The sequence below is a fragment of the Triturus cristatus genome, chromosome 2_2 (assembly GCF_964204655.1).
Source record: "Triturus cristatus chromosome 2_2, aTriCri1.1, whole genome shotgun sequence".
NCBI lineage: Eukaryota > Metazoa > Chordata > Amphibia > Caudata > Salamandridae > Triturus > Triturus cristatus.
The window spans coordinates 128,662,527-128,686,448 of NC_140582.1; positions in this window are offsets into that span (position 1 = coordinate 128,662,527).

The following is a 23,922-nucleotide window of genomic DNA, read 5'->3' on the forward strand; positions in this document are numbered from 1 at the left end:
CATTATTATAGCTGTGTGTGGCCTGAAATAGTCTGAATTGTCACACTTGTAGAAGTGCGATGGTTAGGTGTTATGTTCGTACTGCTATTGGCAGCGCTGGCATGGTATGGGTGGTGCATGCTGCAGTGGCCTTCCGAGAAGGGCCCTGGCACTTCATTTTTTACAAATTAAACACTGCAGCATGGAGATTCTCTAATACACTCCCAGGCAAGCCGAGGTACTCTGACTGACATGTTTCTTACAGTAAAAGTCTCCATTAATAGAGAAGACTTCCTGGATGAGATAGAGCCCCTCCCCAGCTAGGAGCTTATTTTTGCTATTTCGCTATGGGTCTCTACCCCAACACCCAGAGAGCGGATGACTGGCAGTGCCCGGCCTGTGGTGCCCCCAAAGAGATGCTAGAATATGTATTGTTTTTCTGCCCAGCCTATAAGAATAGTGGGCGCTGCTGGATACTTCTGTTATGACAGAATTTGGGCATTAGAGACTATAAAGTTGCATTTAGAATGTTAAAAACAGACTCCAGCATGCCACTGATTTTTGCACTTACCTGTTGTTTGTTGGCCATGTGGACAGCTAGGGCAAACATATGTGCTTCTCCTGAGAGCCAACCAGTGCATGTGTCCTGATTAGTGACACACAATGATTATGATTTGTACCATCAATACTAGCCCGATTTTAGATGACTCAGATTTTGACTGACTTCTGTTATCCTTGCATTTCCTCATGTATACAGATTAAATGTAAACATTATTTAAATTTTTTATGATGTAAATAAGACTGTTCTCCAAAGGCTGTTTTTATCCATGAGGATTAGCACTATGGAGCAAATGTATAAAGAAATGTTGGAGCCCTGAGCTGCGCCAAATTTGGCAGCGCCGCGCTAAGACATTTCCAAAAATGCAGGGATGTGCCGTATTTACAATATGCTGCACCCCTGTGTTTTCCCTAGCTCAGGCGCTAAAATTAGCTGGCTAGCTCCAACGTGGGCACCCTTGCACCATAGCGCAAGGGAGCCTGTGTTGCAGGCAATGATTGTTTATGTGCAGGAAGGGACACAGTGGAGCAATTAAAGTATTTCTCCTTGCTGCACCACTTTAACGCCTGCTTTTCAGTGGTGTTAGTTTTCGGTGCTGCCTCAGATTTACGGATCCGGGGCAGCGTCAAAAAGCAATGAGTGTTGTGGTGCAACGCCCACTGCATGCATCACTCATCCAGATACCTTTGTCAATATGGAGTAGGGCATTGCACCACAGGAAAGTTGTTAAAGTGGCGTTCCTGTGGTGCAAAGCCCTTGTAAATGTGCCCCTATGTTTTCTATAGTATTCAACGATTGTGTCTAATCTATGTTTTACTGTTTTTCTATGTTTTTTTATGGCCACTGAGCCGAAATAAAGGTCTTTGAACTGAACTGGGTAGGTGAAAAATGACTTTTCCACACGCCTTATTACATCAACATATAGGGCATGAGCCAAAATGGAGAAAACATCCAATCGTGAGCAAGGAGATGACCCAAAGCCAAGGTTAAGTATATGGTAATTATTGGAAACTATATTTGCGTCAACAAATAGCTAAAGCTTTCTACAGCCAAGACCTACAAATGGTCATCAAGACTTGACAAATTCTATGACTGTTGTAGCTCTACAAACTGTCTCCCCCAAACTTTGAAGTACTGTAGCTCATTTCAGTTGTCAAAGCTGGCCTTATAGGCCATTTGTGGCTTTCTGTGGGTTCACCACAGAGATCACTTCAATTGACACCAGGTGATGCCTGACAGATTTGTCCCTAAAAGGCAAAATAAGTTTTTATCAATGGGAAAACAAGTGATGGTACTTTTTCACACACTTTGGCTACAGTTTGGGAACTAGAACTTCACTGCCTATTTTAAATTGGGAAAGGGAGTGGTTACTCATTTGCATAGGGCTTTCTTTCAGCAGTTGATTGCAATAGGCACCCCCTCTCATGTTAGATTAACGGGTGCATGTTTGGGGGAGAACCCCAGCAACTTTGACAGTAACGTTGTCCTTTCCAGCTACCTTTCCAGATGCAGGCCAGAAATATATTCCTATTCCCAGGAAGACCTTATGTTGCTTTATGTGTGACCTTCAACAATTCTATACTCACTATAATTTGTTGTTAGGAACCGGAAAGGATCTACTAGGGGAATGAATCAATCATTTCAATCGAGAGAAGCGTCAATGAATATGTATTTCCACTATTATCTCTGCTGCCTTCCCAAGTGTTTTCAATGTAGGAGAGGATCAGCACCTTGTCAAGGTTAACACCCCGTAAACTTTCATGAGCAGAGATTTTCATGAGAGTGCAGCCATCAATTGAAGTTTTGTGCTGAAAGAACTACTTCGTGCAAAGTCATACAAGAATTTTATTCTCTTGGTAATATTTTGACTTCCCCCAAATTCTTAAAATGAGATCCAAATGAATTGAATTCAGAATTTCAGAGAATATTACTGATGGATCCCAAATCCCAAAAGCAGCTTACATTGTTTCATTATTGAAGTGGCAAAATCATACATCAACCACAGTTCTATTCAATAGGCCTAGAAATAGACCGTCGATTAGTTCAGCTATTGCAATACTATTTATCACCATTTGATTAAATACGCGTTGTGCGAGGTGGTGATTTTTACAATTAATCTAATATCAAAATTCCCATAAGGCAGCCGAATGTTTAATTGTTTTTCCTACCACCAATATGTCCTCTACTGCGTGAATTATTTGTGCAAAGTGGGGCACCAGACTGAAATGCCACATTTTTGGCTAGCCATAACAGTGGTCCTGTTTGTTTCGTGTTATGCTATTTCCAGATCTAAGATTGTAGAAAACCCCTACCACGGCACATGTTGTAGGTTAAGTTATATATATGATTTGTCTGTATTGTTCGTGGTATCTGTACATTGTGTCTATAGTCTGCCTCTGCCTCAGTGACTTAATTGGTCACTGCGACTAGAATAGAAATTGCAGAGGTAGATGTGCTCTATGTATCGACAGTTATGAGGCAGATTGGATACAGACAGCTGTGTGGTGCGGGGCTTCTGATGTTATGTTATGTTATCAGTATTTATAGAGCGCATGGCTGCCCCAGCACCAGGACGTCCCAATGCTGAGCCAGAGTAGAAGTGGACAGAGCCGGAGTAGGCTAAAGATTGGAAAAGAGCCATTGATCAGTTTCCTGAACGCCTAGTGGTCTTGCATGCCGCGTGCAGCAAGAGGGATGGTATTCCAGAGGGTGGGGGCCAATGTCCTAAAAGAGCACCCTCCGGCTCTGGTCCTGTGCACCCGCGGGACACAGGCCAGGTGTATGTCCGCTGAGCACAGGGCCCGAGCCGGGGTATACACCGAGCATAGATCGCTCAGAATTTTTGGACCCAGGCCATGCAGGATCTTATGTGTGGTACATAAAGTCTTGAAGTGAACTCTCTGTTCTATGGGTAGCCAGTGAAGCCGTTGAAGGAGGTCAAAGGCATGACAGTGTTTAGGTAGTGCAAAAAGCATGCGGGGAGCCGCATTCTGAGCCAGTTAGAGCCTTTTCATCACAGCTTTGTTGGCACCAAGTAGTAGCCCATTGCAATAGTCCAAACGTGACAGCACGGTGGATTGAACGATCATCTGTTGGGTGGATGCATTGAATAGCCCCAGAATGGGTTTTAGGCCCCATAGAAAGACCAAAACAGGTACCCGCCACAGCCTTAGTCTGCAGTTCGAATGAAAGGGTGATGTCCATCAACACTCCCAGATTCTTAACCACACTTTTCGGCTAAGGAGGGGATCCTAGGGCTTTAGGCCACCATTGATTGCCCCATAGGTGGGTAGCTCGAACCCCCAAAAGCACTTCTGATTTTGCAGAGTTCAATTGCAAATAGTTATTGGTCATCTTTTCAGAGATGGCTGTAAGGTCAACTTGGATTTTTGCCTGGTCTTGTTTAGTATTGCTAGAGAAGGTAAATACCATTTGGGTATCATCTGCATATGATACCATAGCCATGTTACAGGCTTTGGCCAACGGGGTTAGGGGGCGGACACAAATGTTAAATAGATTGGGGCTTAGGGCAGACCCCTACGGAACATCACAGCCTAGAGGATGGACATTGGAGGTGTAAGGGGGCAGGGACCTGGAAGGACCGATCGGTCAGAAAGGATGCAGACAAGGCCAAGGCCTTGCCATTGACCCCGATCTCCTCTCCCCAGTATAGCAAAATCCTATGGGAGACCGTATCGAAGGTTGCACTGAGATCCAGCAGGGTCAGTGCCGAGGTTCTGCCCTCATCCATAGCAGACTGTAGCTGCTCCGTGACTGCCAGTAGCGCCGATTCTGTGCTATGTTTAGGCCGGAAGCTATTTTGTGACTGTTCATGGATCTGATTAGCTTCTAAGTATTGTGTTAGGATGCAGTTAATATGAGACTCCATAATTTGGCAAGGTACGGGAGCAGAGATATTGGGAGGTCTTTTACAGGCAGAGATGCATCGAGTGTTCGTTTTTTTAGCAGGGGGATAACTTTGGCATGGTTCCAAGACTTAGGGATCACTGCAGCCAATAGGGACCTGTTGAACAGCTCTCAGCCCTCCGTGAGAAGGCAATCATGACATTTCCTAAAAAGGTCAGGTTTTATTGGGTCCTCAGGGGAGCCTGATTTTACCTTGGCCGATAGGGTCTCCATATCTTTAAGGGACATGGGCAGAAGGTCCTGGAGGGAGTGGGGCATAACTGCCGGGGGAATGTTCCTCTGATTAGTGGAAGAAGCCTTCTCTACACAGAAAGTGCTATAAATGCGCTCACTTTGGTGATATAAAAGTTTGCAAGTGTCTCGCATTGCAGGTTGGAGGATATAGCGTTATCAGCAGTATGCGGGGGTTTTACCAATTCCTGCATGAGGGAGAAAATGGATTTGGTTGGATTGCTGCTGGAAATCACATTAGCATAGACTTTTGCTGTGGTATTCCGGACCAGTTTATGGTACAATTTAACTGCGTTCCTGTAAATAGATTTAGCTGTGAGATCATAGGAACTTCTCCATGCCCTTTCTAGAATTTTACATTATTTATTTTCTCTCGTCACGGACTCGTTATACCATCCATGATGCAAGAATAAACCTTCTAATCTTTACGAGTCTCCAGCCTTATTTGTAAAAAACCCTACAGCATGAAAAGTGATTTACCGCCACGCTGTCCGAGTGCATGGTGTTCCTCTGAACTTCCACTGTTTTGCCCACTCTGGCCACATTTATAGCAGCTTTCCTATTGTTTACCGACCGCTGAGGTCTGCATAGACCTCTTGGGCACTTTATCATATGTTTTATCTGCTTTCCACAGTCTCCATTGACCTCATGGGTTGACATAGACTTTCTTTTCCCTTTCTGCCAGTCTGCAATTGTCCTATACTTGATGTGACCTTTGTATTCCCTCTCCAGTTGGTGTGCATGACCTCCTGGTGACCCTACCTCAGTTTCTCAGTCCTCTATCTGTTCCTGCCTCAGAGCAGTCATTATTAGCTTCATTACCTCCACTCTCATTATTATGGGTGTACAGTCAAAGTATCGATTTTTAAATATCAAAGCACAGTTATATCGAGTTTTAAATATCGTAGGGACAATAGATCGAAATCAAGAATATCGCCAACCAGAATATTGAAGTTAAGGTAAGAAATATCGATGTTGCAAATATCGATGTTAGTAATATCGAAAGGTAAATTATTGATGTTAATAATATCGATATTTATATGAGTGTTATGTATTTTAGTATGTATTTTATATGCATGTGTTCTATATTTTTCGTTAAGTATTTACTGTTTTTTTTAATATATGTATACATTTTTTAGAAATTAGTAATTTTATTTAAAGTAAATTTTGCGTTTTAGTACCGTAGCAGGTTGTGGGTTTATAGGGGAATAGGGTGGGAAGTAATTTAATTATAGTACATTAAAAAATAATTTTTAGGAATTATTAACTTATTTTAATTACATTTTGTGTTTTATTTCTGTAGCGGGTTGTGGGTTTATAGGGGAATAAGGTGGGAAGTAATTTAATTTTAATTAAATAATTATTATTTTTTAATTATTGGTATTAATAATTAATGTATTGTTAATTAATTATTAATTGGTAATTACTTATTAATAATTGATACTTATTTTATTTGTATTAATTTATTATTGGAGTGTGTTGTGGGTTCATAGTGGAATAGGGTGGGTAGTAAATTATTTGTAATTAAGTAATTAATTAAGTAAAATTGAGTATTGAAAATTAATTTTTGTTGTTAATTAGTTATTCATTGGTTATTCATTTTTATTTTAAAAAATATTGTATTGATATTTATTTGTGTTATTAATTGATTATTAATGTGTTATTCATTTTTATTAAATATTATTTATTGGTATTGATAATTATTTTTTGTGTTAGTTAATTATTAATTGGTCATTCGTTTTTATTACATATTATCTATTGTTATTGATTAAAACAATTATTTAATTATTAATTGCAAATTTTTATTAATTGATTAATTGAAAATGTATTTAATTCCGAGAAATTTTATGTGGAGTGTGTTGTGTGTTTATTTGGGGATAGGGTGGGAAGTATTTATTATTATTAAAGTAATTATTATTTTTGATATATTTGTAGGTTTTTATTTTATTAATAAATCATTATTTAATTACAATATTTATTTCATTTATAAGTATGTTATTTTTAGCATCTATGTTATCCAACGCTTTCCCTACTGTTGCACTCACTGGAGTGAGAATAGTAATTTTTACCCCTACGCTATCCAGCGCTTTCCCCACTGTTGCACTCTCAGGAGTGGGAATAGTAATTTTTACCCCTACGCTATCCAGCGCTTTCCCTACTGGTGCACTCACTGGAGTGGGAATGGTAATTTTCACCCCTACATTATCCAGCGCTTTCCCTACTGATGCACTCTCTGGAGTGGGAATAGTAATTTTTACCCCTACGCTATCCAGCGCTTTCCCTACTGTTGCACTCACTGGACTGGGAATAGTAATTTTTACCCCTACACTATCCAGCGCTTTCCCCACTGTTTCACTATGTGGAGTAAGTATATATATATTAATTTATATGTATATGTTTAATTTATTTTTATATTATATGTATTAGTTATTAGTTTTAAATAAGTATTAATATTTTTAACTATATTTCTTTTAATTATATGTATTATTTACTTAATTTTACATTATTATTAAAACATTTAAAAAAACTATATTTTTAACATCGATATTTTTGACAATATCTTTTTTAAAATATTTTTGTACTTACGTTTATGTAGATTAGACTTCGATATTTTTGACTTCGATATTTCTGTGTCGATATTTTTGTAGCTTGATTTTCTGTCCATCGATATTCTGTCACACATTCATTATTAAGGGGGTACATAATGACACTAGTTTAATAAAAACATCACTATTCCAGGTTAAAATCAATGCTGACCAACAAAGCGTTCTTACTTTAGCGGTAAAAATCGGTACAGAAACAACTGTAATGTAATATGATGATCACGCTTGCCAAATATTTGTGTACAACTGCCATAAACAAGTCTGTTTCTATGCACTAAATAAGGCTCTAATTAATGTCTGTAGAGAGGAATTTAGACCAGATATTATCGGTGATTCCTATTTATAGATATTTTTAGTACCTTTTCTAGCCACTCTTCCAGCTCTTCCCAAATCATGTTAATCGGGTGGACTTTGGATGACTATGGTCCCTTATGTATGTGGTTCACCCACTGAGAGTCCACAAATACTGTGACTGTGCTAGGGTGCTTAGCTTTGATGTCCACTATGACCCAGCATTGGTGGTGCATGTGGGGATATTTTGTTTTTATGCATGTGGACATGACCAGTCTTACTACATTGTCCAGTTGAAGAAAGCTTATCCCGCATCCCATTGATTATAATAAGTAGACCTTGGGCACTCTTTTCCATTCTGCCAAGGCACTTGACTTCGCTCTTGTTTCATAGGCATCCTTTCTTCTGGAAAGCACTGTGGTGTAAGTAGACAAACGCAAATTAGGTTCTTGAAGAACAGGTCTTCATGGTTCACGAAGGCTGCAATCTGATACTTGGCATTATCAATGAAATGCCCCTTGTAAGACATTCTGAATGGAAAAACATGAACAGCACATTAAAATAAGTCGTAAAGAATGCTTCAAATCAACTAAGCAACTACGAGCATGTTGTTGTCAGTTCTTAGTGACAAGGATGAAGCAGACACCAACAATATCAGAGGAAGTACCAACAACCCATAAAATGTGACTGTCTGTTTTCAGTGCACTATGACATAGCTGTCTATTGGTGTAGTGAACAGTATCACTGGCCCCACATCTGCATCATCAGTTGGCGCAACCACCAAAATCGATGACAATACTGGCCATTCAGTCTGATGGGGCCTGCAATTCAGCCCCTCCCTAAATAGGCCTATTAGGATGGCGGTCGGAAAATCTCTCCAACCGCCATGGTAGCGGGAAAAGACCGCCCACAAGGACCTCAGCATTACTGCTGGTCCAATTAGGATGCTACGCAGTCAGAATCCGACAGCGCCGGTTGGATTCTGGTGATTAACATTGCGGCGGTTGCTGCTGCCAGCAGCACCGCCACAGTGTGAAAATGAGCATGTCATGCATGTCACTGCACTGCGTGGCAGGCAATGCACAGTGCCTGCCACCTGGTACAGGGACATGTAGGGGGTACTATGGGTACCCCCAGTGCACCCACACACACTCAACACATTGGGGGCCTGCAATGGGCCCCCAGAGACATTCTCTGCATGCCTTTCCATGGCGGTTCTACCGTCGTGGATATGCTGGCTACCGCCGCATCATAATCATGCCGGCGGAGTCTGGCCCTGCACCGGCATCATTGTGGTGGTCCAGTTCCGCCTGCTAGACATCTGTGCGGACTGGTACCGGCAGAAAAGTGGTGGGCGGAGATTTTCACCGCCGCGGTCTTCACTGCCATGCTAATGGGACCGGCGGGTTTCAGGGTTGTGATCTCAGGCGGATGTCTGCCGCCGGTCCGGCGGATGCCATCGCCGGCCCGACTGCGGCCATCCGCCCGCCATCCTACTAGACCCCAATATTCGCAGCTTCACTTCAGGTAGTGCTTCCTGTCTGTTTCTCATTGATTAGCAACAACAGTGCATCGATATGGAAGGATTATTCCTACTATAATTCTGTACATTTTTCTGTACAAGCCTGTACACCAATTCTGCCGAGGAGCCATCTGGGCGCAATTGGTAGCACCATGCTGACCTTCATTCCATTTTCTCATGCTAATCTTCTAGATGCACGAGGATCATCTCATCATTCTGGCATGGCATGGTATCAGCCATCTGACAAAAGTGGCTGCAAGTACAAATAAAAATGCCTAATGATAAACACGTATGACAGAGGTTTTTGGAGCCATCTTTCAGTACTATGATTAGATCACTGGCATAACCTAAGTTTCATGGGCCCTTACTTGAACAAGAATGCCATATCTCGCTCAAGGGTGGTATCAAAATAAAGACTTGATTGAAGTGCAATAGCCTTGCAGATCCCTGGTATGTGCAATTTGAATAATCAAACTGCCAGGGGGAGCGGAAGTGACATCATCCCCATTTGACCTTAATGACATCACAGGAAGTGATATCAAATATCCTTTGACTCTGAACCTTCCCAAAACATGACGTCACATTAACTTAAACCTGATGATATCACAATATTTGACATCGCTGAAACGTCACAACACATACAAATGTATGTTATATTTACTGCCTACATTATGGTGCTGATATGATCTTGAAAGTGGCGAGGCATTATAATTACCCTGAATTGCAGCAAACTCGTTCCCCAGACCTATTTTTAAAACATGATTTTCACATTCATCTGTTTATAGTATTTGAAAGTGCACTTACTAAATGTTTAAGTCCTTTCATGGTGTGACAAGTCAATGAAACCTGATACTCTCTATGAGTTGAGCACATTTTTTCGAAAATGATTTCCATTGTGCCAGGGCCAGCATTTTGTCATGGGTGCCCTCAATATACAATCCGTGACTCCTGAGTCTATACATTACATACAATATGCCAGTGGCAGAATTTTGCTAATATTGCTGTCCACACATGTCAAAAATGTCCTCTAATATGTCAAGCGGAGTTTTGTAACTACAAATTATGTGTAGACCGTGCACTCCCTGTTAAAAGCACTACATCTGGTATTCAAACACAGTTTGTGTTTACCTCCCACAGTGAGAAAAGAAAAATGGGGTCAGAAGCCAACTAGCTTCTTGGACAAAGGTGTGCACAACGTTATTGATATACAAACGTTTTTAAAGTGTTGTTTCATGGTTGACTCTCTCCCAAATGGTTGTCCTCAAGTGTACACATAATTATCTCCAATGTGTAAGTGCCAGCATTTTGGCACTAGTGACCCTGTCAGATCCCCTTTTAGAGGGCTACTGGGCACATAGGGGTTACTGGGCCCAACCATGATGTTGAGGCCTTTGACACCTGATGTCCCGGGGTCTGACCTACTATGTATGTATCCTGACCAACCTGGCCAAGTGCCCCTTCTCCACTAAACTCTCAGTGATAGCTATAGCCAAGCAGTCCAAGGCTTCCTGGGAGGGAAAGTGTGAATACAGGTTAGTGAGCACAACTCATAACTCAAAGAGCACACAGAAATGTAAATAAATCAATAACCAGACAAAAACATATTTTTATAATAAAAATAAAATATTTTACTTCTAACTCCACACATTTAAGCAATGGTAACACATGTCCCCTTAATGTCGGGGTTCTAGTGCTCCACTGGCAAATAGCTGTCCCACCTGCTATTCGGAATGTGGTAGGCATTATTACCCATTCACTGGTGGCTCTATCCAGGGAATGCTGCACTGCAATCTTGGCAAAGTAGTCAAAAGTATCTTAGCGCTTCAACACACTTAGTCACATGTACTCCAGGACCCAATAGACCCTTAACTTGTCTTAGCCACTTCAGCAGTGAGGAAGCTTTCAGTGCCTCTGTGGGTGCACCGACCATGGGAACTCATACTGACGAGTCAGGTGCATGAGGGAGGCATGGTAGCACTCTGCCTGTGGGCTGTCTCTTGATCTTAAAAGGCAGGCTCCAGCAGCGATCAACTGTGCTCAGGTGCTCCTACTAAATCGTATGTCGGGCTCCCGAATAGGGTGGGGGACTGGATTCAGATGCTTCCAGCAGGTGTCCCAATGTTGTGGTAGCTCACTCACAGTGCCCTCTTCAGTTCACGGGAGCAACTCATGCACAATCCTTGATGCTTGGTTGTGACCCACGGGTCACCCAGTTTACAGTTCTCAATCGATGGCCTGATCCTCAGCATCTTTAATATCGGCAGGTCCCTCCTGGCATACAGGGATGCTGTAACACTACCAGACAAGGTGGCAGACCACACCACATGGCAGTCCATACCACAGTGGCTCCTGCTGGCATACAGGGACACCACTAGGCTACGCACAGCTTTGACATTTTCCATCTTGTTATAACTTTCACGGCGGCCCCTCCTGGCATACAGGGTCACCGCAACTGGCCCCGCACAGGTTTCACTTGCCCCACAGGCTACTTTGCTCATGGTTGTCTTCACAGCTGCCCTCTCCAGGCACTGACTTTAATCTGCACACCGGCAACAACCAGATTGGTGCAGCAGTCATCTCCTCACACCTCGCACCATGAAACCACTCGTTTTGCCTACCATCTGGACCTCACTTCCTCCAACTGTCTCCTCTTCCTCACAGGGAACAGTAGTCTTTGCAAGCAGTTAGGAGCTGGTGTTCCAGGCTCAAAAGCAGGTGGTCTTAGTTTCCCTAGGGGATGTTCTCTCACCCAGCACTGAGACTAGCAGGCCTTGGCCCCCAGCCCTGGTTCCAGGCAGGAGTCTTTGCAGAGCTTCACTTCCTCACACAGCCGATCCGGCTGCTTGGCAGATGACATTTTTTTGACATATCAACCTCCCCTTCTTCTAGGAAAGTTATCCAGACACCAAATGTGATTTAGGGTCTGGGTCTTTGAAGTTTTATATTGGGGTTCTGCTTCTTTCGAAGTACACATGTATCTTTTTCCTGTTCCTCTTGAAAGGCTGTCTGTCACAACAGGGGAGACTCCAAAGCAGACAGTCCAATAACACAGGCCATAAAAGTGACTAAAGGTCCCACCTGGATGTCATCCACAATGAAATGTGGATATGTGCATTAAACCTTTATCCTGGGAAACCAGCTCTACTCTTTATTATTCCTTATCAGCAATATATCCTTCCTGAGATGCGTCCAGGTCCCGTCCTTGTGATGTGTCGCTGAATCAAAGAGCACCATTTGAAGCATACAGGGGGTGTCACTCTCTCCCTTCTCCAGTGTGTACCACCTAGGTTACGGGAATGCAGCAATACACAAATCTATCAGGGGGAAATCCTTTACTCCTTATGTCTTCACCAGGCAGGCCTGGGCTTCCCAACATGGAACACAGTGCCCTCCATGTAATAAATCACTACTGGTCCACTTGTAATCAGTGTATGCACACAGTACACACACTAACAGGACAGAAACCTCCATGCATTTTGCTACACACAACCTTTCAGGACACGCATTCTTCTGTGCACACTGCTCAGTTCTGTAGCATTTTGGTTTTGTCATGGCGTCCCACTTGCAAATATACACACTGCTAGCACATACATTCACTATGTGCGTGCTGCACAACAATTGACCATTCTTGCATTGTACTTCTTGCGAGTGCACACACACCCAGTACATGCATTCACTGAACAAGCACTGCACACCAAAATGTCTCTTATGTAATTTATTCCATGCTGGTATACATACAAGCAATACATGCACTGCTGTAGCTTTGTACTGCACCCTTCCCAGAAATTCATACAACAAGTGCAGAGTCAACAATTGAGCACTGCTCAGCACTCTCAATTTAAAGGATGTAGGTCACAGGTGAGTTAGGCACACAGCAACAGAACTTTCAAAAGGTGATTGAGCCTGTTGGCCTTACTCCAGTGACACAGGTTAAAAAGGACCTGTCCAATCCTACTGATCATTATAAGGAAGGCTGCCACCACTGCGCTTGTGCTGCTTAACTCCTAGTGAAGGCAGTAGTCTTCCATCACTATGAGGGATGAGGGTATCGCTTTAGATGCCCTATCCAGTCCAACAAGACTGCAACCTGTAAGGCAGGACTATGTCATGGCGCAGATGCATAATCCGTGCTTGCCTATGACAACAAAGTCAGTACTAGGGATCCAACAACTGTACAGTTGGGCACTCAGGGCAGGGGAACACATCCATCACCATGCATAGGACTTTTCTGAATAATTATTTCAGCACCAGATTTCTTCCATGGATGCAAGAATTGCTTCTAGTACCCCAGTACCAGTATTTTCCCATGGGTGTCCATTATGTCAAGAATTAGACTCAGTATGCCAGTGGCAGAATTTTGTCTCTGGTGCCTCTGATGCTAGGAATTGCCACCAGTATACCAGTGCCTTATTTTATCATTGGTGCCTCTATAAGTCAAGAAGTACATTTAGTATGTCAGCACCAGTTGGCAGTCTTCACTCACTCACTCTCATTCTTGTTCATTCACTTGCCGTCATTCATTCTAATCATTCTCTTGCACTCACGTTTGCTAACTTACTCATTCCTACCTTGATTTACTCATACTTTCTTACTCACACTCACTCAAACTCTCTTTCCTTTATTTCCACTCACTCTCATTTATTCTCACTCACTTTGATTCATTAATTTTTATTCATTCACACTCACTCTCTCATTAACTCTGCCTAGCCATTGTATTTTCGTATTCACATACTCTCTCTGTTAATCTTACTCACCTATTCTCACTTATTCTCACTCCGACTCGCTCAGTTACACTTTCTTACTATCACTCACATTCATTCTCACTAATGCTGTCTACCACTCAGTCAAACTCATTCTTATTCATTATCACTCAACTCTCCCTCACTTTTACTAACTCTCACTCCCTCATTTTCACTCAGTCTGACTTACTCATACTCATTCTCACTAACTTCCTGTTACTGTCTCACTCGCTTTCACTCATAAACACATGCTCAGAGAAAGACACACACTCACTCATCCATGTTCTTTCTCACAGAAAAGAACAGCCTTGCCCACTATCATAGACACAGCATATATTTAAAGGCATGTTTTATTTACCTCGACTGCCTATGAAGGTAGCTTTTCAGCTCCAGGTGTTTCTATTTTTGCTACCCAAAATATTAACTATTAGTATATTAATATATAGTCAGAAAACAAGGAAGCAGGAGCTCCTGATTCCCTAAAGAACAAGCAACCCTGGTGCTGTTGTGACTTATTTTGCCACCTTTAAAGCCCAGGGTCAAATAAGCAAGGCCTGGGGTCGAGACTTGAAGCAAGATCGCGACCCCTAAAGGTCGTCCATGGCCAACACATGTTCTATTTACCTTGTAATTTTGTGCCACCATTTACCTAACTTGCAGTGCTTTTACAAAAAACACTTCTTTGGTGCACCCACACCATACAATAAGACACCACCGGTACTAGCGGGCATTCTTTAAATGGGTGGGTGTACTAAAAGGCAGCATGCGCTTTAAATAGGAGGAAAAGTGGGATGAAAATGAAGGTGGGTCTGTACAAAGAAAACATTTAGGAATCATTTCCAAGAGGCATGACCCATTTAATTAAGGATCTGGCTTCGATAATGAGAACTAACATTCTGTGCTTCACAGCAGATGTCCTGACTATTATTTGGGGGCCTCTTTGTAGGTTTTCTGTCATTGCAACCAGCATGTAATAAAATACAACAGTGGATCTACTCATAAAACTAGCCAGACCTGCTGGGTTGGCCAAAGCTTGTTAGCAGTATCAGTAATTCTCCATATCTTTCTGTAATTTTTCATCTGCATATTTTATACTTCATCTGTTTAATCGTCATCACCAACTTTTCACTCTCTTCTGTGCGTACTTATTTTCATCCGGCTCAAGCGTCACCATTCCTCATGCACACAAACAACCCACTTGCCTGCTAGCACTGCATTTTTCTAATCTTTTGTGCTGTCCATATTTCAATAGCTGTGTGCCTCCTTCACACACCTGCCGACATTTACAATCAGCACATTTGTGACCATCGATGTGTGCCCTCAGCAGAGAGGCCATTGAAACGGATGTGATCCCCTTACAAGAACGGTGAGAAGTCACACTGCCTTTGGCCTCTAGATCATCGCTCTCACCCAGAGACCAGCAAGCAACTTAGTTCAACGTGCGCCCTATACAAAACCCATTTGTTGCATCCAAGAAAATTACAGAAACACATCACCTGGAAAAAGAAACAGCTCAGGAAAAGCAAGGTAGACGAAAGCGTGAAATGTGAATAGGGACTGCATCTCTTAATTTTTATTATAATCGTTTGTGAAAAATCATTCGATCAGTGTTTTATCTGCATAATTAATGACATGAAAATAAGGGCCGATGGGGATCAGTCGTCCCACCTAATGACATGCTAGCAGGAACCTGGCACCGCACCACGTGTGCCATGCAGAACACGTTGATTACTTTTAATAGCCAGGTCTCCCACACTGTGTTCAGCACGATCGCAGATTCTGAACAAAGGAAGGCATGCGTTTAGACAAAGGGGCTATATTTGTGTACAGTGTTATACATTTGTTCTAAAAGCAGCATGCTGACGCGTACGTGGAAATAAGGGGTTTAAAAGAGTGCAGCGGCAGGTCACAACAAAAACTAAGCCTCGCTGTATGTGCTTTTATTAAATGTTTGCTGCTGATATCCCCGATGGGGGTGTGGGAGGGGGATAATAAAACTGCCTTCGTACATGCAAAGCCAGCATAGATCATAGACCTCGCCCGGTGGTAGAGCTCCCCTTCGGGGCAGCCACAATTGCACATTTCTAAATCAATTCAATAATTGCGTATTTTCTTTCATAACATTCTTACTGTCTGGGGATGGAGCTGGCCTGGACATACATGAATGAATGACCTGCCCCTGGAATGAGCTCTCCATCCATTCGGACCAATTTCACATTTCTACAATAATTCAATAATTTTATATTTCCCTAGCGAATATTCTGTGTTTGAATTTCTGTCCATTGCCTCATCGCCGTTTTAGCCCTCGGCCTGCTTGCGTTCTCTTTAGCAGCTTGGTGCTAACATCGAGGGCTGGGTTCTGGAATACTGAAGGGCCAAGCTCGGGCACATCCCACGTCGACGTCTCCCTGGCGCTCCAGCTCTAAGGGCAGCGGTGCAACAAATTATAAATGAAGGGCCCGGGGCAACTGCGTTTGGCCCCGGGCTCACACAGGCAGCATGCTCTCCGAGCTGAAGCGGGCTCCATTGCCCTACCCAGACGCGGCGGGCCATCCGGGACATGCCCATTCATACGCACGCGCACAAGGAGATGCATGATGGGAGTGCATGGAGTAACACCAATGGACATAAAAGAGGTATTCTAGTGCATAAAAATCCGTGTCTTCAAGGCTTTTCAAAATGGGGAGTGAGCTCTTCGACCGGGCAGCTGGAGTGACACCGAGTTCTTTTTTTTTTTTTGATTTCAAAAGAATTTATTATTTTAAGGGAGTAAAAACAAGCATAGAATACAATCAAGAATGATACAAATGATATCAGCTAAAAGACATTCAACCTGGTAAAATGAGAGTTAACACTAAAAAACACCTTACAAAGTTCATTAATCTGGAAGTATCAGAGGAATGCATTGAATAAGGAAGAATCAATGGATAATCAGGAGTCGTGTTTATCAAAAGTATCATCATCATATATTAACTTAGGGATGAAGGGAAAGAAAGGAAAGAAAGCAAAGACAGAAAAAGATAGAAGAAAAGAAGAAAAAAGACAAGACAAGATGAGAAAAGAGAAGAGGATTTCCAAAGGATTCACCCAACAACAACACCATCATTAACCAGGCACATCAAAAGGGTATTGAGCCACCAAACCCTCTGAGGCTCTTTGCATGTACGTATCTAGAGTCAGCCACACATCATTAGATATAGACGGAGAAAGGTAAGCATGATCAACTGACGTATGAGCACTACGCAGAAAAGAAACCCATGCCCACCAAGTATGAAAAGAGACTGAAGAAAAAGATTTCCACTCCATGAGAATTACCTTGACTGCAATAGATAGTAAAAGATCCAATAATTGTAATTCCATGGCATCTAAGGGGAACGGGACCGAGGCAGCCAGCGGACCTAGAAGAATTAGTGGAAAAGAGAGTTGAAACTGAATATCAAAGATAAGCATGAGGTGTTTGTGAACTAGACCCCAAAAGGGTTGGAGAAGAGAGCAGTCAAAGAACATATGTTGGAAATCACCAGGTGCTAGCCCACAACTCCAACATCGATCATCGTCCTTGAGATTTAGCGCGTGTAAACGAATGGGAGTCCAGTGAAGAAGATTAATAGAGAAAAACTTAGATTGCATTAGTGAGGGGGCGATTTTATTACGAAGAGAGAGCCTACCAATATCTTGCCAAGTGTCTGAAGAAATATGATCGGTGATCTCATGCTCAAAATGACGTAGCCATTTTTGCTGTGCAACAGTTTGGGTAGGAAGTGTCGAGGACGACAAAAATGTATAAATCCTAGATGCAACATGACCAGACTTAATCCATAAGTGAAAAAGCATAATCATAGGGGAAGAAGGCTGAAGCTGTATTCTAGCAAGTGCTACCTTTATCTCAAGAAAAGTATAAAAATCTATATTAGATAAAGAAAATTGCTGGGCCAGGGTAGAGAAAGGAAGAGGGTCATTATTGGAATCATACAAATGTTTAACAAGCGAGATACCTTTCCCCGACCAATAAGACATCAAGTCCGGATCAATATTAATCTTAATTTTGGAATTGCGCCAAATGGATGACCATCTAGTTTTATGCAACGGAATCGCCACTCTCATATCAATTTTACGAATCGCAGCAACAGTATCCAAAATAATAGATCTAGAAAATGGAATGAAAAGAGTATTTGTGGTTAAGAAAGAGGCAGTTGGAAGAGGAGAGGCCAATTCCTGTTCTATTAGCAACCAAGCTGGAACATGCATAAGGGGAGGGGAAAACCAGAGCGCACCTTGAGAGGCTAGAAAAGCAGATTGATACTTCCCCCAATCAGGAAGATTACATCCCCCCAACTCATAGGGTTTCCTAAAAAATGTATAGGCAATTCTAGCCCTTTTATTATTCCATAAGAATTTGGAAGTAATTAAATCAAGATCATGAAAGAAGGCATCAGAGAGCTTTACTGGAAGCATAGAAGAGACAAAATTAATAATAGGTGTTATCATCATTTTAAGAGTTTGGAGCCGACCCCACCAGGAGATATGCTTCGGAGACCAATTTTCTAAAAGATGCCGCACTTTAAGAATAGTTTGAGACTCATTATAAGTAACCGTAGCATAAAGGGTGGAACAAAAATAAATACCCAGATACTTTAGTTGCTTAGATTGCCACTTAAAGCCCGCCGAGCCCATATGAGAGGAGAAGCAGTAAGCATTTAAGGGGAACATTTCTGTCTTATCTCTGTTCAGTGTATATCCTGAAACCTTTGAGAAGGTGGAAATGATCTCAGAAATAGCCGGGATGGCACGTGCAACATCATCTGAAAAAATGAGAACGTCATCGGCATAGGCAGCTACTTTTAACTGATGGGAACCAAAAGAAAAGCCCATAATGTCTGGATGTACGTCAATCAGTCTGAGAAGAGGATCAATGGACAACAAAAATAAAAGAGGAGACAAAGGACACCCTTGTCTAGTACCCTGGCAAAGGTTAAAAAAGGACGAGGTAGCCCCATTCACTCTTATATTAGCTCTAGGTCGGGAGTAAAGAGACATAACCATACGGATAAAGGAATCACCAAGGTTATGTGCACATAAAACAGCTCGTAAAAAAGGCCAGGAAACCTTATCAAAGGCCTTTACAGCATCAAGGGCCAAGGCCGCCGCCGGAAGATTGGATCGCTTAGCGGCACCTAGAATATGACAAAAAGTACGGATATTATCACGCGCAAGACGACCCTTTACAAAACCTGTTTGGGAAGGATGAACCAATTGAGGGATAAAGGATTCTAATCGTTTAGCTAAGATTTTAGCAAAAATCTTAGCCTCCATGTTAAGCAGGGAAATGGGACGAAAATTCTTGGGGTCTGAATGATCCTTTCCGTCTTTGGGGATTACTACAATAGTAGCATCAGCAGCAGAGCCAGACACAGAACCATCTTTGACAAAAGCATCAAAGACCGATTGAAGTTTCGGAACAATCACAGATAAGAAGGTCTTATAAAACAAAATAGGGTACCCATCAGGGCCCGGAGCCTTACCGGAACGAGTGGCTTTAATCGCGGAAGTAATTTCATCAGAGGTAATCGGGGCATTTAATGAATTATTATCATCCTCCGGTATAGCTTTCAACGGCACTGTCTTCAAAATCTCCTGGCACTGTTCAAAAGACGCCTGCGTAGAGGGGGTATATAAATTATTATAGAGATCGCGAAAGACCTCAAGAATTTCTTCAGTCTGAAATTTTCTCTTACCAAGATGGTCAGTAATAGAAGAGATTTGGGAAGATTTATTAGAAGATTCCTGGAACTTTAACCCCTTGCATGCCCGCCCCTTTCCCCGCCCAGTGCCGCGCCTTCCATTAGCGGGCGGAGTTCATGACGAGCTGGACTCGTCATGGGCACAGCGCCACCGCAGCCCATGACGAGTCCAGCTCGTCATGGGCACTGAAGGGGTTAATGTAGCTGCAAGAGTCTTGCCCGCACAATTTTTTAACAGCAGCCTCTTAGATTTCTGAGCCTGAAAACCAATATGCGCTCTCTTAGTGACAATAGTATTATACGCATATTTTAAATTCTTAATAGATTGTAAGCATGACTTATCCTTAGACTGTCGAAAAAGAGATTCCTGACGTTTAATCTCATCCGCTAAATCCGTGAGCTCTTTTTTAATGGCAGCGTTTCTCCTGGACATACACTTAATGACGTGACCACGAAAAGTGCATTTAAAAGAGTCCCAGAGAACAACAGGGGAGCTTACTGAACCAACATTCTCACGGAAAAACGTCTCAATATCATTAGAAAACTCTCGAACTTGGGAAACATCATGTAAAATTTCCGTGTTTAGTCTCCAAGATCGAGACCTTACCCGAGGGGCAAAAGACATAAGTGTGAAAGTTACCGCGGCATGATCTGAAACTAAAATGGGGTGAATAAGCGGAGATGAGGAAGCTTGAACAAGAGAAGAGTGAACCAGAAGGTAGTCAATATGTGAGAAGGACGAATGAGGGGAAGAAAAAAAGGAGAAGTCACTGCCAGTGGGATTGTGAAGACGCCAAACATCCTGAAGATGGGTCAGCGAACACATATTAATCATTTGTTTATGTGCTTGAGGGGGACGAAAGTTAAAGGCAGAATTCCTATCCAAAATAGGATCCATTGGTAAATTAAAGTCACCACCAACAATAAGATTGCCAGAATGAGGTGTGTCATTTAGCTTTTTGGTGATCGTTTTCCAAAAAGCCGGATCATCCTTGTTAGGGGCATAGATATTCATGACAAAGAGAACAGCATTACCATCGGACAACTTAGATAGTAACCAGCGTCCCTCTGTATCCTGTTCAGAGGAAACGATAGACAGACCAGAATGTTTAGAGACTAAAGTGATTACCCCATTCCTTTTACCACTAGCATCTGAACAAGCAACATCAGAAACCCACTCTTTCTTCAGAAATAACGCCTCCCTAACAGAGACCTTTGTCTCCTGAAAAAGGACGAGATCCGAAGAAAGAGATTTGCAATAATCTAGAATCTTCGACCTTTTAACTGGGTGATTTAGCCCTTTGACATTAAGGGAGAGTACATTCAATCCAGACATAGATCTATTAGCAGGAGAAAAAGATATTGCACAAATGATATATGAACTACAGCCTCCAAGAGACCTTGCCTCCAGACACTAGACATCAACACAAAACCGGGAGAATCCCAGGAGGAAATCCAAAGAGAAAAGGAAAAAAGAAAGAAAGAAGAAAGGAAGAAGATAGACAGAAAAAGGGAGAGAAGGGCCAACAAGGAAGGTCTGAAAAAGACCGAATTCATACAAGGGGGGACATGGGAATGAGCAAAGAGCCCAACATGAGGAATAGAAACCATCAGCATAAATAGCCCCAAAACAGAACATAACAGATTATGCGTTATTATAAAAAGAAGAACTGTCTAAAGGATATGAACAAGAATCAATTATCGTTCTGGAAACAGTACACCATATTAATCTATACAGGCGACATGTTAATCAAATTTGAGAAAAAGGAAACACCTAAACAGGATCATAAAAAGTGTAAAAAGCAAAAAGAGAGAAAAAACAGATGTAAACAGTAATAGCTGATGCAAAAAAAAGAAAGAGCAATAATAAAGAAGAAGAAAAAAAAAAAGAAAAAAAAACTTCCAAAGAGTACTATATAATACAGTCAGAAGAAAGTAAATGAAATAAAGGGGAGAGCGGCATATAGTAACAGACTAATGTATCAAACAATAAAGTCTTATGATAGATACATAATATAAATGAGGTTATACATAAAAATGCAAAATCTATAGATAAGCTAATAGATAACTGTCCACAAAAACATATTTCTCGTTGCACTCCATATAACTGAGAGAGGTGAGAATATCTTAAATATATGAACATGGAAGAGAAGAAACATAAGCCTATCAATTACAAAACAGCTATAAAATTCCGACCTATTCGAAAAAGACACTTAATAATAATAACGATACAAACCAATCAATGCTATAACAGTGACATAGAGCTAAACACAAACTCTAACTATAGCAATTAATAAGCAACAAATACTCATCAATGAATCAAATATGTAATCAATACATTAATAAACACTAACGTACTCCACAAATATGAGACAGCCAAAGACGATGAAAATCATACACATAACCAAAACAATAGAAAATAAGAAATCATACAATAGGATAGGAAACGGACCGGGACCTAATATGCGGAAAGACAATTTGGGAAGGAAAAGAATAAAAAGGATGGCAATCGCGCAAAAGTGACGTTAAACCAACACGAAACATTACCACAAAATCTTGAAAGGTTCATACAATAGAACTAACAACAAAAAAAGACCGTTACACCATACCGATAAGGAGGGAACACCAACAGCCGACAAAAGCACAACAAAAACAATGGACACTAAGACCACCGTGCAGGACTAAGAGAGACTAAGCTCAATAATTCTGGCAAAAAAAAACACATAGCAGTATGAATAACCGCATCAGGTGCCAGCAGAACCAGGATCAAGCGAGGCCTCCATTTGAAGTTCCATCTGTAGCTCCATCTGATTATCCAAAAACGAGACCAAGTCAGCAGGTTCATCGAAGATTCTAGAGCGACCTTTGAAAGTAATGCGGAATTTTGAGGGGCCAGCAAAAGAAAAGGGGATATTCATCTCAGTTAGACGCTTCCGCAAATTAAGAAAACCCTTCCTTCTTATGACTGTGTCTCTGGCAAAGTCTTGAGAGATTGAAATGCGATGACCATTCCACTAAACAACTCTAACCTTCCGCATATGAGCTAGAATTTGTTCTGTATGCTGATGACGCAGTGGCTTAAAAATTATCGCCCTAGGTTGCGTAGCAGACTTAGAACGAAAAGTGGGAACACGATGTGCACGTTCCAGCTCAAAATCTCTTTGGAAGGAAATTTGCAATGTAGAAGGAATCCATTGATAGAGGAAATCAATCATAGAAGACGCATCCTTCTCAACATCCTCAGGAAGCCGAAAAATGCGCAGGTTAGATCTGCGGTTACGATCTTCTTGCTCAGTGAGGTCCTTCCGCAAAGCAACCATTGATCGCTCAAGTTGTGAAAGAAATCTGGACTGCTTTTGCATGGAATCCTCTGCGCCACTAATACGTGCTTCCGTGTCCGAAACACGAAGAGACAGGGCCTTGAAATCATTCCTGATAGCTAACACTTCCACTTGCAATAAATCTGTGTTGGTCTTGGTAGACTGCGCAATTTCATACACCTCATTAAGGCGCGTCAGGATAGTCTCAAGAGTGGGACTAGGGTCCTTTTGCGGAGATTCAGGTGTAGGAGATAACTGTTTGGCCCTTTTAAGAGACGCTTTAGATTCCTTTGCGTCTTTAGCATTTGAAGACGGGCCCATATTCGCGGCCATAGAGCACACCACCTCAGCAGGAGTACAGAACACCACTCCAGACAAATTACGAGAAGGGAATGCCAAGTGAGGAAGGAAACCTCAATATATCAAAAGGGAACGAGCAAAAATGGATAGCGCACTCTTAGCAAGAGAACAGAAAAATAATAAAGGCAGATTCCAGGGACAAGGAAGGGAACCACCTCACAAAAATATCCCACCTTGCAGGTATCAAAAGGGGTCCTAACAGTCAGAAATGACCCAAAGGCAGGTAAGCATTAATCAAAGAAGCCCCACTAAATGTCCTTGACGGAGTTCCTGATGAGCGATATCTCAGCAAAAAAAACAAAAAAAAAGATGATACAAAAATAGGCAGTAAGGCAGCAGGCAGAGAAGAAAAAACAATATGAGTTGAGGAAATAAAAGAAACGTCACCAGTATTTGTTTAACTTCATTCCTGGCCCTTCTGTGGCATTGTCGACATCGCGCTGAGGAGAAAGCTCTCACCGCTCCTGAGAAGACAAAATGGCAGCCGCTCGCGAAACCACCAAGCGCCGTCAAAAAGGAACCAAAGTGCGAGTGCCGGCAGCCTCAGTAAGCAGGAAACCCTCTCCCAGACATCCGTGACATGTTCCTATCCATGCGGCCGTTATCCGCGATGACCGGGGCAGCCGAAAACAACCGTTATTCCTCCGTCG